This window comes from Scyliorhinus torazame, chromosome 5, assembly GCF_047496885.1.
Source record: "Scyliorhinus torazame isolate Kashiwa2021f chromosome 5, sScyTor2.1, whole genome shotgun sequence".
Lineage (NCBI taxonomy): Eukaryota > Metazoa > Chordata > Chondrichthyes > Carcharhiniformes > Scyliorhinidae > Scyliorhinus > Scyliorhinus torazame.
In genome coordinates, this window is record NC_092711.1 from 75,590,843 (window position 1) to 75,608,096 (window position 17,254).

Here is a 17,254-nt window from a genome sequence, read left to right on the forward strand (position 1 = left end):
TCCTTACTCAATTCCTTTTGCTAACATTCCATTTGCTTTCCTTATTATCTGCGGCACCTGGATGCTCGTTTTCTGTGACTCATGCACAAAGACACCCAGATCCCTCTGCATAGGAGTTAAACTCCATTTGCCACATTTTGGCCCACTCTCCTAACCTATCGATATCCATTTGTAAGGTTCTTATTTTCTCATTGCAGTTTACTGTCCCACCTATATTTGTGTAATCTGCGAATTTGGTTTTTGAACCTTCTATCCCTGTATCCAAGTCGTTAATATAGATTGTAAATAACTGGGGCCCAAGGACCGAACCCTGTGGCAGCCCACTAGTTACATCTTGCCATCCAGAATAAGAACTATTTATCCTGACTCTCTGTCTCCTGTCCTTCTGCCAGTCTTCTATCCAAGCTAATAAATTATCCTAATCCCATGTGATCTCACTTTGTCAATTAACCTTCTTTGTGGCAACTTATCAAACACCTTCCAGAAGTCCAGATATACTACATCTACAGGATCCCCATTATCCACTTTGCTTGTTACATCGTCGAAGAACTCACAATTCTTTAGTCCAGAAATTAACTTCTTAGTATTTGGAATGGTGGAATGTGAATTCAGTTTTTAAAAATCTGGATTTAAAAGTCTAATAATGACCATGAAACCATCATTGATTGGCATAAAAACCTATCTGGTTCACTCATGTCCTTTAGGAAAGGAAATCTCCTGCCCTTACCTGGTGCGGCCCACATGAGATTCCAGACCCACAGCAAAGTGGTTGACTCTTAAAATGCCCTCTGAAATGGCTGAGCAAAGCACTCAGAGTCCAGAGAAGGTTCCCAAGAATGTTTCCAGGGATAAATATGAGAAGACGTTGGGTCTGTTTTCCGTGGAGAAAAGAAGGCTGATTGGAGACTTGTAGAGGTAATCAAGATCCTGAGGGCTTTAGACGGGGTAAATAATGAAAATCTATTTCCCTTCTGGAGTACATCAAGAACTGCAGAGCACAGATTCAAAATAATTAGCAAAAGGAACAGAAGTGATGCGAGGAAAAAGGTTTTCACCCAGAGGGTGGTTGGTGTCTGGAACGAACATCTTAAGAGGGTGATGGAGGCAGCTCCAATCAAGGTATTTAAACGGGAATTGGATTGTTATCTGAAAAGAAAGAATGTGCAAGGTTACAGGGATAAGGCAGGGGAGTGGGATTAGGTAGGATGTTCTTTCAGTGAGCAGTGCAGACTCGATGGGCTGAATGGCCTCTTCCTGAACTGTAATGATTCTGTGGTTCTGTCAGCACAGACCCTCCAGCATCAGCATTGGAACTGAAACTCGGATCATTAATTCAACACAGAACCACACTGGAATTTCAGAAAACTGGGAAATCTTCCGAGGGCAACTGACACCAACATCAGGTGAAATTCACCAACCGCCCAATGTCTCCAACAGATTGATAGGATTGATGAAAGCTCAGTGTTTAATCTGGGAGAAGGTGAACCAGAGAACAGAAATCATTCAGAGTAAGAAAAGATCAAAAATAATGTCCCAATCAGTAACAGGAGATCAATCAGTCTCCTCTTATCATTGAGGAAACCGAATATTCAAAACACAGTGTCTGAATCAAAGCTGATTTAATCAATATTTATACAGAACATCAATGCACACCCCAGCTTTCAGGCTTATTAATACCGGCAGCAAAAAACTCTAGCTGTCAGAGTGAAGATGGTTCAGTCCAGATGAGATTAACAGCAGAATCCAAATCCAATCCCTGCAGTCACTTGTGAACTCGCTGGTGTCTCAGCATGTGGGATGACTGAATGAATCCCTTCCCACACACTGAGCAGATGAACGGCCTCTCCCCAGTGTGACTCCGCTGGTGCTTAAGTAGGTTGGACTTCCAAGAGAAACCTTTCCCACAGAAAGAACAGATGAAAGGTCTCTCCCTGGTTTGAGTGTGTTCATGTGTCAGCAGATCCTTCCGGCTTTTAAAGCTCTTCTCACAGTCAGGATATTTAAACGGCCTCTGATCAGTATGAACAAGTTGGTGTGTCAGCAGATCGAATGAACGGGCGAATCCTTTCCCACAAACGGTGCAGGTGAACGGCTTCTCCCCGGTGTGAGTGAGTTTATGGCTCAACAGATCTCTTTTCCTTTTATAGTTTTTCTCACAGTAAGAACATTGAAAAGGTCTCTCCTCACTGTGGATATGATGGTGTTTCAGGAGGTGGTACGAAGTTCTGAAGCCTTTCCGACACACAGAGCAGATGAACGGTCTTTCCCCTGTGTGAACTCGCTGGTGTCTCAGAAGGTCAGATGATTTAGTGAATCCTTTCTCACACACAGAACGGGTGAATGGTCTCTCCCCGGTGTGACTGCGTTGATGAATATGCAGCTCAGACGGGTAATTGAATCCCTTCCCACAGTCTCCACATTTCCACGGTTTCTCCCCCATGGGACAACACTTGTGTTTTGACAAGTTTGATGATTGGCTGAAGCTTCGTCCACACACAGAACACGGAAACACTTTCTCCCCATTGTGAGCGTTTTTTTTTGATTCCATGTTCAAAAGCTGATAATGTTCTGGCTCTGATGAATCGAGTGACTGTTACATCCTGATGTGATATTTACAAATCACCCCTTCCAATATCCTGAAAAATGAATTCAAAGAGGAGAAAAAGAGAGTGATAAACACAAAGGCAGCTTGTGAAATGGAGTTGGATGAATCCCTCATTTGTGGGACCGGCACTAGGAAACGTGACCATGAAAACTTCTGGATTGTCATAAAAAACAACTGGTTCACCAATGTCCTTCTGGGAAGGGAAGCTGCCACCTGATCTGGGCCGTCACCTCCTGGTCTGGGGGAGAGAGGAAGAGGGAGGTGGGAGTTGGAAGGCTTGAAGGAGAGGATTTTATCTAAAACTCGACCAGAGCTCTCATGTAACGTCCAAAACCCTTAACCTCCACTATCATCTCCAAGTGTCCCTCCAAGTCAGAAAATGTCCCGAATTGTCTGACTCAGTACTGGATAAGCAGAAATGTCCTCCATTTAAATATCGGGACGAGGAAAGCAATCATCTTCAGTTTCTGTTACATATCCCACTCCCTAGCTACTATCTCTATTGCAACTCTTTGAGGCTGAACCAATCTGTTCATAATCTGGTTGTCAAATTTCATCCCAAACTGTTTTTTTGATGACACCTCAGTAAGACTGTCTATTTCCACCTCAGTAACCTTGTCCAGATGTGCTGCTGCCTCATCTCATCTGCGACTGAAATTCATTCATTCCTTTGTCACCTTAATCCTTAACGGCTCCAAATCATTCCCTTGCCAGCCTCAGATTCAACTCCACACAAGGTCATGTCAAAATCTGCTGCTTGTGTGCGGATTCACACTAATACCTGTTCAGGAGTGACCAAATCCACTGGAGAAAAGGGGACATCTTGGGGGGGGGGGGGGGGTGGTATGGTGGGAGATGTTGATGACAAAACAATTGATGGGGGAAGGGTGAAACCTGTTGAGAGTGAAGATTGTGGAAACTGGAGACACGTGGCTTTATCAGGGGTATCAAGTGCACACCATTTACATGGTGGAGGAGGCCCAACAGTTGTCCAAAACCAAAAATATGAAATATGCCCTTATAACATTCCAAATATAAAATATTTGACTTACACTCGCCTGTTCTACCCACCAACAGTGTGCACAGAGCTCTCTTGGATCTTTGACACTCCATGCTGGTCCCCAACATATAAACACAAAAACTCTGTCAATATCCCCTCCCTTGACAGACAGAAGCCTATTCCCTTAATCCTAACTACCATTGCCCACTCAGGTCATTCTCATCAAACGTCCTCACCCAACTCAGTCAGAAGCCTTTCTATCAACCCCCCTCCCCATCTCACTCACAGGTTCCTGGCTTCAGACCTCCTTCCTCACTCACTCCAACTACCCTGCTCACTCACAATCTACTTTCCCCAACCTCCCCTCCACATGCTCAGTCCCTGCGGCTGTGATAATTTAAATTCCAAACATTACCATATGACCATAAGACATAGGAGCGGAAGTAAGGCCATTCAGCCCATCGAGTCCACTCCACCATTCAATCATGGCTGATTTCAACTCCATTTACCCGCTCTCTCCATAGCCCTCAATTTCTCGAGAAATCAAGAATTTATCAACTTCTGTCTTAAAGACACTCAACGTCCCGGCCTCCACCGCCCTCTGTGGCAATGAATTCCACAGACCCACCACTCTCTGGCTGAAGAAATTTCTCCTCATCTCTGTTCTAAAGTGACTCCCTTTTATTCGAAGGCTGTGCCCCCGGGTCCGAGTCTCCCCTGCTAATGGAAACAACTTCCCTACATCCACCCTATCAAAGCCATTCATTATCTTGTAAGTTTCTATTAGATCTCCCCTCAACCTCCTAAACTTCAATGAATATAATTCCAGGATCCTCAGACGTTCATCGTAAGTTAGGCCTACCATTCCTGGGATCATCTGTGTGAATCTCCGCTGGACCCGCTCCAGTGCCAGTATGTCCTTCCTGAGGTGTGGGGCCCAAAATTGCTCACAGTATTCTAAATGGGGCCTAACTAATGCTTTATAAAGCTTCAGAAGTACATCCCTGCTTTTATATTTCAAGCCTCTTGAGATGAATGACAACATTGCATTTGCTTTCTTAATTACGGACTCAACCTACCTCAAGTTTACCTTTAGAGAATCCTGGACTAGGACTCCCAAGTCCCTTTGCACTTCAGCATGATGAATTTTGTCACCGTTTAGAAAATAGTCCACGCCTCTATTCTTTTTTCCAAAGTGCAAGACCTCCCACTTGCCCACGTTGAATTTCATCAGCTATTTCTTGGACCACTCTCCTAAACTGTCTAAATCTTTCTGCAGCCTCCCCACCTCCTCCATACTACCTGCCCCTCCACCTATCTTTGTATCATCGGCAAACTTAGCCAGAATGCCCCCAGTCCCGTCTTCTAGATCGTTAATATATAAAGAGATCAGCTGTGGCCCAAACACTGAACCCTGCGGGACACCACTCGTCACCGGTTGCCATTCCGAAAAAGAACCTTTTATCCCAACTCTCTGCCTTCTGCCTGACAGCCAATCGTCAATCCATGTTAGTACCTTGCCTCGAATACCATGGGCCCTTATTTTACTCAGCAGTCTCCCGTGAGGCACCTTATCAAAGGCCTTTTGGAAGTCAAGATAGATAACATCCATTGGCTCTCCTTGGTCTAACCTATTTGTTATCTCTTCTGCACTGTAAATTCTATGATAAATTCTATGATAAAGTACACGAAAAGAAAAGGAAATAAAAGAAAATACATAATAGGGCAACACAAGGTACATAATGTAACTACATAAGCACCGGCATCGGGTGAAGCATACAGGGGTGTAGTGTTACTGAGGTCAGTCTATAAGAGGGTCGTTTAAGAGTCTGGCAACAGTGGGAAAGGGGGGATCAGATAGGGGGAAAGAGTGGGGGGGGAAATATATATAAAGACAGACAAAGAAATAAAAGGTAAAAGACAGTTAAAATTAAATGGAATGAAAACAAAGGGGTCGAGGTGGGCTAGAACTAATCATCTGAAGTTGTTGAATTCAATGTTGAGACTGGAAGGCTGTCGCGTGTCGAACCGGAAGATGAGATGCTGTTCCTCCAGTTTGCGTTGAGCTTCACTGGAACATTGCAGCAGGCCAAGGACAGACATGTGGGCATGGTAACATGGTCTTGTGTTAAAATGGCAATCAACGGAAAGGTCAGGGTCCTGAATGCGCAGAGACCAAAGGTCTACGTTTGGTTTCTCCAATACAGAGAAGACCACATTGGGAGCAGTGAATGCAATAGACCAAATTGAAAGAGGTGCATGTGAAACGTTGCTTTAACCTGGAATGAATGTTTTGGGCCTGGGATGTTAAGCATGGAAGAGGTAAAAGGATAGGTGTTGCACCTTCCGCAATTGCATGGGAAGATGCCATGGGTGATGGGAGAGGTGTTGGGTATGGTGGAAGAGTGGACTAGTTTATCTCGTAGGGAATGGTGTTTGTGGAATGCTGACAGAGGGAGTGGAAGGAAGATGTGTTTGGTGGTGACATCACGCTGAAGTTGGCGAAAATAGCAGAGGATTATGCTTTGCATACGGAGGCTGGTGGGGTGAAATGTGTGAATGAGGGGGATTCTATCCATGTTCTTGGGGGGAGCGGACAGGGTGAGGGTAGTAGTGTGGGAGATGGACCGCACACTGTTGAGGGCCCTGTCAACAGCTGGAGGTGATAAATGATGGTTGAGGAAGAAGGAACACATTTGAAGCATCACCTTGGTAAGTGGCATCATTGGAACAAATGCGACGGAGGCGGAGGATCTGAGAGAAAGGGAGGGAGTCCATATAGGGTGTAGGGTGCGAAGATAGCTGTGGGAGTCAGTGGGATTGTAATAGATATTAGCAGATAGTCTATTGCCGGAAATGGTGCCAGCAAGGTCAACGAAGGGAAGGGAGGGGAGGAGTCTGAGATGGACCAGTTGAAAGTGATGAAGGGGTGGAAACTGGAAGCGAAGTTGATGAATTTTTCCAGTTCCAGACGAGAGCATGAAGCAGCACCAAAATAGTCATCGATGTACCGGTAAAGGGGTTGTGGGAGGGGACCCAGGTAGGCATGGAACAAGGAATGTTCCCCATAAAAAGGCAAGCATAGCTCAGACCCATTGCTACCTTTGATTTGGAGAAAGTGAGATGAAGTAAAGGAGAAGTTGTTGAACGATAGAACAAGTTCAGCCAGGCGGAGTAGAGTGGTGGTGAATGGGATTTGGCCAGGCCTCTTTTGTTCAAGTATTGTATCATTTTTTATTCAAGTATTTATATCAAGTATTCCATGTTATATTTTTAACCACCCTATCTACATGTCCACCAATGGACATGCACACCAAGGCCCCTCTGATCCTCTGTACTTCCTAGGGTCCTACCATTGATGATTTAGTCCCTTGCCTTGTTTGCAGATTCTTTACCCAGCGTGAAACCACAGGCTGACCGTGTGCTGTGTAAAACCTGTCATTCCACAGGCCCCATTTTCCTGGAACAACATGAAGAATCTGCTGCTTTCTGTCATGTTGGGTGTTCCGATACACAAACAAACCAACATGGTTGTAGATGGTACAACTCTTGTTTTATTATTCTGTATAATAACAACTGTTAACTTCTGGCTGTGGTTCGTACTTCACCAGTTAACCTGTGGACCCAGCCCTAGCACTATCTTAAGAGAGGCACTCAGCACATGGTGTATGTCTGAGTGTCACGCCGTGAGCTCTGTGCTCTGAGCTATCTCCTGGTGGAATGAGCGGGAACTGTGGTGTTCCCTGTTTTATAGTGTGTGTGCTTTCACTGGTGATTGGCTGTGATGTTGCGTGTGTGTTGATTGGTCCGTCGACCTGTCCATCAGTGTGTGTGTGTGTGATTGCACCATGATATGTTAATATGGATATCATGACATCCTCCCTTTTCACAAGAATATGTGCCTACATGGTAATAAATATTGGTGTGTACTGAGTGCGGCTGAGTATGTGTGTGCAATATTTACAACATGTACATGAGGCTAAACAATATACATAGGAAGGTGTCAGGTGCAACAGAGCAACGAGGTTGTACCACAAACAAAACAAGTGCAATCATCAAATATCGAAAGAGAACTCCTGGAACGACAAAAAGAGAAACATGTTAACATTGTTGCACAACAATTCAGTGAGTCCAATGTGCAAACAGGCTCATAAGTCCAGCCTAGTAGGTGGGTGACGAATTTGGGTTGACCGCCTCAAGGGTGGGTCAGGATCCACCGGCTGAGGAATGGGCCTGGCCATGGGCGATAGAGGAATAGGCAGAGTGGCAGGAAGCTCTATGAAGTCGACATCAGGGACAACAGGAGGGCGTGGCACCGGTGCATGATCACGTAGCGAGCGTGGAAGCAGCCGAAGGGCCCGCCGATTACACCGGCGAATGGAGCCATCAGGCATGCGAACCAGGAACGAGCGGGGAGCCGCGCGGCGGAGAACCTCGGCAGTTGCCGACCAGTCACCCTCTGGTAGGTGTATGCGGATGTTGTCTCCAGGCGCCAGGGCAGGAAGATCAGTTGCCCGAGTGTCATGTGCCACCTTCTGCTGAGCACGCTGCTGTCGCATCCTTTGCAGTACTGGAGCATGGTCGGGTTTAGGAACATGAATGGACGGCACAGTGGTCCTGAGGGCACGACCCATCAACAGCTGGGCTGGTGAGAGGCCTGTGGACAGTGGGGCCGAGCGATAGGCCAGCAGGGCTAAACAGAAGTCAGATCCGGCATCAGCAGCCTTGCAGAGGAGCCGCTTCACAATATGGATGCCCTTTTCCGTCTTGCCATTGACTGGGGATGCAGAGGGCTGGATGTCACGTGGGTGAAGACATATGAAGCGGCAAAAGAAGACCATTCTTGGCTCGCAAAACAGGGCCCATTGTCCGACATGACGGTAAGCGGAATGCCATGGTGAGCGAAGGTTTCTTTACATGCTCTGATTACAGCTGATGTCAAGTCGTACGGGCGTATGACCTCTGGATAATTGGAAAAATAGTCAATTATGATGACGTAGTCCCTGCCGAGCGCATGATAAAGGTCCACACCCACCTTTGCCCAGGGGGACGTTACCAACTCACAGGGCTGAAGCGTCTCAGGGGGTTGCGCAACCTGAAACCTTTGGCAGGTGGGGCAGTTGAGCACCATGTTGGCAATGTCGCCGTTGATGCCCGGCCAGTACACAGCTTCTCGGACCCTCTGCGTGCACTTTTCAACCCCGAGATGGCCTTTGTGCAATTGTTCGAGGACAAGCCTGTGCATGCTGTGTGGGATCACAATCCGGTCCAACTTTAGGAGGACACCATCAATGACGGCCAAGTCATCCCGGACATTGTAGAATTGTGGGCACTGCTCCTTGAGCCACCCTTCCGTCATGTGACGCATCACATATTGTAGAAGGGGGTCAGCCACAGTCTCACGGCGAATGTGGGCCAGACTTGCATTAGTAGCTGGCAGATTGGCCGATGTGAAGGCTACATGTGCTTCGACCTGACAGACAAACCCCCCCGATTCGGGCGGTGTGCTCACTGCTCTGGACAGGGCATCCGCGATAATGAGGTCCTTTCCCGGGGTGTAGACCAGTTGGAAGTCGTACCTCTGGAGCTTGAGCAGAATGCGCTGGATGCGAGGGGTCATCTCATTGAGGTCCTTTTGTATGATGTCGACCAGGATGGTCGGTCTCCACAGTGAACTGAGGAAGACCATACACATAGTCGTGGAATTTATCTATGCCGGTTAACAAACCCAGGCACTCCTTCTCAATCTGCGCATAGAGCTGTTCTGTGGGGGTCATGGCCTGCGAGGCATGGGTGACCGGGGCCCATGCTGCAGTGTTGTCCCGTTGCAGGAGTACCGCCCCAATGCCGGACTGGCTGGTATCAGTCGAGATCTTTGTATCTCGTGTAGTGTCGAAGAACGCCAATACCGGGGCGGTGGTGAGCTTGATCTTGAGCTCCTCCCATTCCTTCTGGTGTGCGGGAAGCCACTGGAACTCCATAGTCTTCTGCACTAGGTGGCGAAGAGCCGTTGTGTGGGAGGCAAGGTTGGGAATAAACTACCCCAGGAAGTTGACCATCCCGAGAAAGCGTAGCACTGCCTCCTTGTCTGCCGGCTGCGGCATGGCTGCAATAGCTGTCACTTTGTCTGCATCCGGACGCACCCCTGACCGGGATATGTGGTCCCCCAGCTCAGTTTGGCCAAAAGAACACTTGGCTCGGTTGAGGCGCAGGCCGTGTTCTCGTATCCGAGCAAAGACGCGCTGGAGACGACTGATGTGCTCCCGTGGTGTGGTGGACCAGATGATGACGTCGTCAACATAGAAGCGCACCCCTTCGATGCCCTCCATCATCTGTTCCATGATTCGATGAAACACCTCAGATGCCGAGATGATGCCAAACGGCATCCTATTGTAGCAGTATCTGCCAAAGGGAGTGTTGAAAGTACACAGCTTCCTGCTGGACTGATCCAGCTGAATCTGCCAAAAGCCCTTCGAGGCATCAAGCTTGGTAAAAAGTTTAGCCCGGGCCATTTCGCTCGTGATTTCTTCCCGTTTGGGTATGGGGTAGTGTTCCCTCATGATGTTATTGTTCAGGTCGTTCGGGTCGATGCAGATCCGGAGCTCGCCAGAGGTCTTTTTTACGAACACCATGGAGCTGACCCATGGCGTAGGCTCCGTGACCCGGGAAAGCACTCCTTGGCCCTGCAGATCCTGCAGCTGCTGCTTGCGGCGGTCCTTGAGTGGTGCTGGGACTCTACGAGGTGCGTGAATGACTGGGGTGGCATCCGGTTTGAGCCGTATTCTGTAAGTGTAGGGCAGCGTGCCCATGCCCTCGAAAACCTGCTGGTTGTGGGTGAGGAGTGAGTGGAGCTGTGCCCTAAAGTCTGCATCCGGGAAATCGGACGTGCTTTCTGGAGACAGAGTGTGTACCCACTGAACGAGGTGGAGGATCTTGCACGCCTGTGCGCCGAGCAGAGAGTCCTTCGAGGATCCAACTATCTCAAAAGACAGTGTGGCTGTGTATGAATTGTGTGCAACCTCGAGCTGGCAAGACTCCATGGTCGGGATAACATGACCGTTGTAATCAACCAACTGGCAGCGGGATGGCCAAATCGGTAGTTTGACCTTCAAGGTGTAGAAGGCTGACCATGCACAGAGATTGGCAGAGGCACCAGTGTCTAAACGGAATGTGATTGGTGATTGGTTGACCGTTAGGGTGGCACACCATTCATCGCCCGGATTAACGCTGTGCACTGGCATCGGCTGGTGGGTCCTACTTGGGGACATCCAATTTCTGTCTATTACCGCAACGCGGAAGGCTTCCCGGTCGTCGGTATCACCGGTCTGTACGTCATCAGTGTATGACTCGGTGTATGGAGGCTGAATGGCCCGCACGTTCCTGTGAGGCTGGTGGAATTGCGGAGCATTGGCAGGTTCAGCTGCTGGACAGCAGGCAGCGTAGTGGCCCATCTGGCCACAGCGGAGGCATTGTCGAGTTTTGGCTGGACATTGCCGCTTTAAGTGTGCGGATTCCCAGTTGCCGCACGTCGTGACATCATGGCGTTCATTGCGCCACCACGCATGCGCAGCCCGGTCCTGCGTAGAGCGCGCCTGCGCATCACGTCCTTCTGCGCCGACGTCCCCTCTTTTGGCGCGTACAAGCGCGGGAGGCCTCGGAAAGCGCGCAAAATGGCCACCCTCGTCCGGGCCGCGGGCCGGGAGGTACTCGATCGACTGGACCCGCTCGGCCTCGTAGGACCCCTGCCGTGCCGATTCGGCCGCCTGGAATTGGGAGTACCGGCTGGTCGCGTTTTCATGGAGGATGCAGGTTTCGATGGCGGTAGCTAGGGTGAGGCTCTTTATTTTAAGGAGCTGCTGTCGTAGGGTGTCCAAGGTGACCCCAAAAACTGTCTGGCCCTGAATCATGGAATCGGAGGTGGCCTCATCGCCGCAGGACTGCGCGAGGATACGAAGGTGTGTCAGAAAGGATTGAAAAGGGTCATCCTTACCCTGCAGGCGCTGCTGGAAGAGGTACCTCTCGAAGCTCTCATTCACTTTGACGCTGAAGTGTTGCTCATGTTTTAGAAGGACTGTCTTGTACTTGGTCTTGTCCTCGCCTTCTGCGAATGCCAGGGAGTTGTAGATGTGGATGGCGTGTTGCCCTGCCGTGGAGAGGAGGAGGGCGATCTTCCTGGTGTCCAATGCAGTCTTCCTGTCTGTGACTACTGGGAAGAGCTGGAAGCGCTGTTTAAACAGCTTCCAGTTGACACCGAGATTTCCAGCGATTTGGAGCGGCTGCTCTGGGCTGATGGTGTCCATGGCGCAGGATGGCAGATCTCTGAAGATGTGCAGGTAGGTCTCACAGTTGCTGGCGATTTTCCAAGCCTGGTATCATGTCGTGTTGGGTGTTCCGATGTACAAACGAACCAACACGGTTGTAGATGGTACAACTTTCATAGAATTTTACAGTGCAGAAGGAGGCCATTCGGCCCATCGAGTCTGCACCGGCTCTTGGAAAGAGCACCCTACCCAAGGTCAACGCCTCCACCCTATCCCCATAACCCGGTAACCCCACCCAACACTAAGGGCAATTTTGGACACTAATGGCAATATAGCAAGGCCAATCCACCTAACCTGCACATCTTTGCACTGTGGGAGGAAACCGGAGCACCCGGAGGAAACCCACACGGGGAGGATGTGCAGACTCCGCACAGACAGTGACTCAAGCCGGAATCGAACCTGGGACCCTGGAGCTGTGAAGCAATTGTGCTATCCACAAGGCTCCCGTGCTGCCCCAAATAAAACTTTGTTTTATTATTCAGTATAATAACAACTGTTAACTTCTGGCTGTGGTTCGTACTTCACCAGTTAACCTGTGGACCCAGCCCTAGCACTAACTTAGAGAGGCACTCAGCACATGGTGTATGTCTGAGTGTCACGCTGTGAGCTCTGTGCTCTGAGCTATCTCCTGGTGGAATGAGCGGGAACTGTGGTGTTCCCTGTTTTATAGTGCGTGTGCTTTCACTGGTGATTGGCTGTGATGTTGCGTGTGTGTTGATTGGTCCGTCGACCTGTCCATCAGTGTGTGTGTGTGTGATTGCACCATGATATGTTAATATGGATATCATGACACTTTCCAGATCCCATCATTTCCTCTCATCTGTTTAAAGCCACAAACAGAAAGGTCCAGTTTTCTCCTGGAGTTTGAGACAAATCAGTTTTCAAAATGATGCAGAGTTTCAGCCAATGAGGGAGATCCAGGATCAGCTCCGCCCCTCATTCACTCCGATTGGTTGGAGGATCAGCTCGGTCCTCCAGTCCCGCCCCCTCTTCCTATTGGTCTGGAGATGCTGTCAATCACTCCCCGGGGCATGGTGAGCTGGAGCATGCGGAGTATTGAGAGTAACTCCGATCAGAAGATTGGGGGACCTGTTCATTGACGGGACGTTTGCGAGCTCAGGGGCGCTGGAGGAGACGTTTGGGCTACCACCGGGAAACACTTTCAGGTACATGCAGGTGAGGGCGTTTGTGAGGCGGCAGGTGAGGGAATTTCCGCTACTCCCGTCACAGGGGGTTCAAGATAGGGTGATATCGGGCGTATAGGTTGGAGAGGTCAAGGTGTCGGCGATATACCAGGAGATGAAAGAAGAGGGGGAGGCTTTGGTAGAGGAGCTGAAGGGAAAATGGGAGGAGTTGGGGGAGGAGATTGAGGAGGGGCTGTGGGCTGATGCCCTAAGTAGGGTTAATTCCTCTTCCTCGTGTGCCAGGTTTAGCCTGATACATTTTAAGGTGGTTCATCGAGCGCATATGACGGGGACGAGGCTGAGTAGGTTCTTTGGGGTGGAGGACAGATGTGGGAGGTGCTCAGGAAGAACGGCGAACCATGTCCATATGTTTTGGTCATGCCCGGCACTGGAGGGGTTCTGGACGGGAGTTGCGGGAACAGTATCTAAGGTGGTGAAAGTCCGGGTAAAGCCAAGCTGGTGGTTAGCACTATTTGGAGTAGTGGACGAGCCGGGAGTGCAGGAGGCGAAAGAGGCTGGCATTCTGGCCTTTGCGTCCCTAATAGACCGGCGAAGGATCTTGCTAATCCAGGAGGGCTTCTTAAAACAATATGTGGAAAGTCCAACTAGGGAAGGGGCGGTACTGGACCTGGTATTGGGGAATGAGCCTGGCCAGGTGGTAGATGTTTCAGTAGGGGAGCATTTCGGGAACAGTGACCACAATTCAGTAAGTTTTAAAGTGCAGGTGGACAAGGATAAGAGTGGTCCTAGGATGAATGTGCTAAATTGGGGGAAGGCTAATTTTAACAATATTAGGCGGGAACTGAAGAACATAGATTGGGGGCGGATGTTTGAGGGCAAATCAACATCTGACATGTGGGAGGCTTTCAAGTGTCAGTTGAAAGGAATTCAGGACCGGCATGTTCCTGTGAGGAAGAAGGATAAATACGGCAATTTTCGGGAACCTTGGATAACGAGAGATATTGTAGGCCTCGTCAAAAAGAAAAAGGAGGCATTTGTCAGGGCTAAAAGGCTGGGAACAGACGAAGCCTGTGTGGAATATAAGGAAAGTAGGAAGGAACTGAAGCAAGGAGTCAGGAGGGCTAGAAGGGGTCACGAAAAGTCATTGGCAAATAGGGTTAAGGAAAATCCCAAGGCTTTTTACACGTACATAAAAAGCAAGAGGGTAGCCAGGGAAAGGGTTGGCCCACTGAAGGATAGGCAAGGGAATCTATGTGTGGAGCCAGAGGAAATGGGCGAGGTACTAAATGAATACTTTGCATCAGTATTTACCAAAGAGAAGAAATTGGTAGATGTTGAGTCTGGAGAAGGGTGTGTAGATAGCCTGGGTCACATTGAGATCCAAAAAGACGAGGTGTTGGGTGTCTTAAAAAATATTAAGGTAGATAAGTCCCCAGGGCCTGATGGGATCTACCCCAGAATACTGAAGGAGGCTGGAGAGGAAATTGCTGAGGCCTTGACAGAAATCTTTGGATCCTCACTGTCTTCAGGGGATGTCCCGGAGGACTGGAGAATAGCCAATATTGTTCCTCTGTTTAAGAAGGGTAGCAAGGATAATCCAGGGAACTACAGGCCGGTGAGCCTTACTTCAGTGGTAGGGAAATTACTGGAGAGAATTCTTCGAGACAGGATCTACTCCCATTTGGAAGCAAATGGGCGTATTAGTGAGAGGCAGCATGGTTTTGTGAAGGGGAGGTCGTGTCTCACTAACTTGATAGAGTTTTTCGAGGAGGTCATAAAGATGACTGATGCAGGTAGGGCAGTGGATGTTGTCTATATGGACTTCAGTAAGGCCTTTGACAAGGTCCCTCATGGTAGACTAGTACAAAAGGTGAAGTCACACGGGATCAGGGGTGAGCTGGCAAGGTGGATACAGAACTGGCTAGGTCATAGAAGGCAGAGAGTAGCAATGGAAGGATGCTTTTCTAATTGGAGGGCTGTGACCAGTGGTGTTACACAGGGATCAGTGCTGGGACCTTTGCTCTTTGTAGTATATATAAATGATTTGGAGGAAAATGTAACTGGTCTGATTAGTAAGTTTGCAGACGACACAAAGGTTGGTGGAATTGCGGATAGCGATGAGGACTGTCAGAGGATACAGCAGGATTTAGATTATTTGGAGATTTGGGCGGAGAGATGGCAGATGGAGTTTAATCTGGACAAATGTGAGGTAATGCATTTTGGAAGGTCTAATGCAGGTAGGGAATATACAGTGAATGGTAGAACCCTCAAGAGTATTGAAAGTCAAAGAGATCTAGGAGTACAGGTCCATAGGTCACTGAAAGGGGCAACACAGGTGGAGAAGGTAGTCAAGAAGGCATACGGCATGCTTACCTTCATTGGCCGGGGCATTGAGTATAAGAATTGGCAAGTCATGTTGCAGCTGTATAGAACCTTAGTTAGGCCACACTTGGAGTATAGTGTTCAATTCTGGTCGCCACACTACCAGAAGGATGTGGAGGCTTTAGAGAGGGTGCAGAAGAGATTTGCCAGAATGTTGCCTGGTATGGAGGGCATTAGCTATGAGGAGCGGTTGAATAAACTCGGTTTGTTCTCACTGGAACGAAGGAGGTTGAGGGGCGACTTGATAGAGGTCTACAAAATTATGAGGGGCATAGACAGAGTGGATAGTCAGAGGCTTTTCCCCAGGGTAGAGGGGTCAATTACTAGGGGGCATTGGTTTAAGGTGAGAGGGGCAAGGTTTAGAGTAGATGTATGAGGCAAGTTTTTTACGCAGAGGGTAGTGGGTGCCTGGAACCCGTTACCGGAGGAAGTGGTGGAAGCAGGGACGATAGTGACATTTAAGGGGCATCTTGACAAATACATGAATGGGATGGGAATAGAGGGATACGGACCCAGGAAGTGTAGAAGATTGTAGTTTAGTCGGACAGCATGGTCGGCACGGGCTTGGAGGGCCGAAGGGCCTGTTCCTGAGCTGTACATTTCTTTGTTCTTTGTTGTTTGTAATGTGGAAGGAGGCGAAGCCCCCCAGCGTGGTGGCCTGGATAAATGATATGGCTGGGTTTATCAAGTTGGAGAGGATAAAGTTTGCCTTGAGAGGGTCTGCGCAGGAGTTCTACAGGCGGTGGCAACCGTTCCTAGACCATCTCGCGGAGCATTAGATGAAGGTCGGACAGCAGCAGCAGCAACCCGGGGGGGTCATCGTTCGTAGGGTGGGGGAGGGGAGGGGGGGGGGGGGAAAGGGGGTTTCTCTGGGGGGGCATTTGAGCAAGAAAACACATGAATGATCCGGAAACTGACATGTACGGGATGAATCCAATGTACAAAGTTCTGTATCTTATTGACTTGCCATGTTCATGTCTTGCCACGCAAGTTCTTTCTTTTTTTTGATACGGTGGGGGGGTGGGGGGGGGGGGGTTGTTTGTAAGGTGGAAAATATTGTTGAAAATTTTTTAATACAAACATATTTTTTTTAAAAGAGAGTAACTCCGATTCAGGTGATCGTTTGGAAATTTTCAAACGGTCAGATACCACCGGGTAAGGAGGGAGGGAGGGATGACATTTGACGGCAAAAGTCGCTCCGGCGGAAGTTGCTCGGGCTTTTATCCCAGAAAGGCCCAGATTAAGCGCCGCATGAGGCTCTACCCCGCCTCCCATTCACTCTGATTGGTTGGAGGACCACCTGCTCTAGTTCGGTCCTCTTCCTGTAGCTCCGAACCTGCCGTCAATCAGTCCCCGGGCATTGTGAGCTGGAGCAAACCCTTCACAATCATTGTCAGCTCCCTGGTTTGCAGCTGCGGAGCTTCTCCCTCCCTCCCGGGAACAGGCCCAGGTTAACGGGCACCATCCTGCTTCAGACACTGGAGGATGGTTCACATCAGAGGATGGGGGAGGGGGACAAGAAATAAGAGCTTACACTTTGCACTTAAATCAATGAGGACTCTGATCTCTGGCAAGGAAGGAAACTGGCAGATGGGCGGGGAGGATTCACAAACACCCGCTGGAGGCCCCAAACCCCCAATAAGACCCATTGGTTTTATTGTCAGACTGCAGACAGGAGCTGGAGAACTGATCCCAGGCAGAGGAGAGGGAGGGAGAAAACTTGGAGTGGAGGAAAGAAATGGTGCAGATGGGGAGATGGGTTTGGATTTCAGCCCAGGAAGGACGGAAGGAGAGTGTGTGG

At 49.1% G+C, this 17,254-nt stretch overlaps 1 protein-coding gene across 1 annotated transcript in view; it reads right to left on the reverse strand.

The window, feature by feature from the left end:
• Positions 1-1,602: 1,602 nt before the first annotated feature.
• LOC140421384 (uncharacterized) overlaps positions 1,603-17,254 on the reverse strand; it is a 44,196-nt gene continuing 28,544 nt past the window's right edge. The window contains exon 2 of the transcript XR_011946729.1: positions 1,603-2,636. The gene's annotated coding sequence lies outside the window, so the exon portion shown is untranslated. The remainder of the gene's footprint in view (positions 2,637-17,254) is intronic.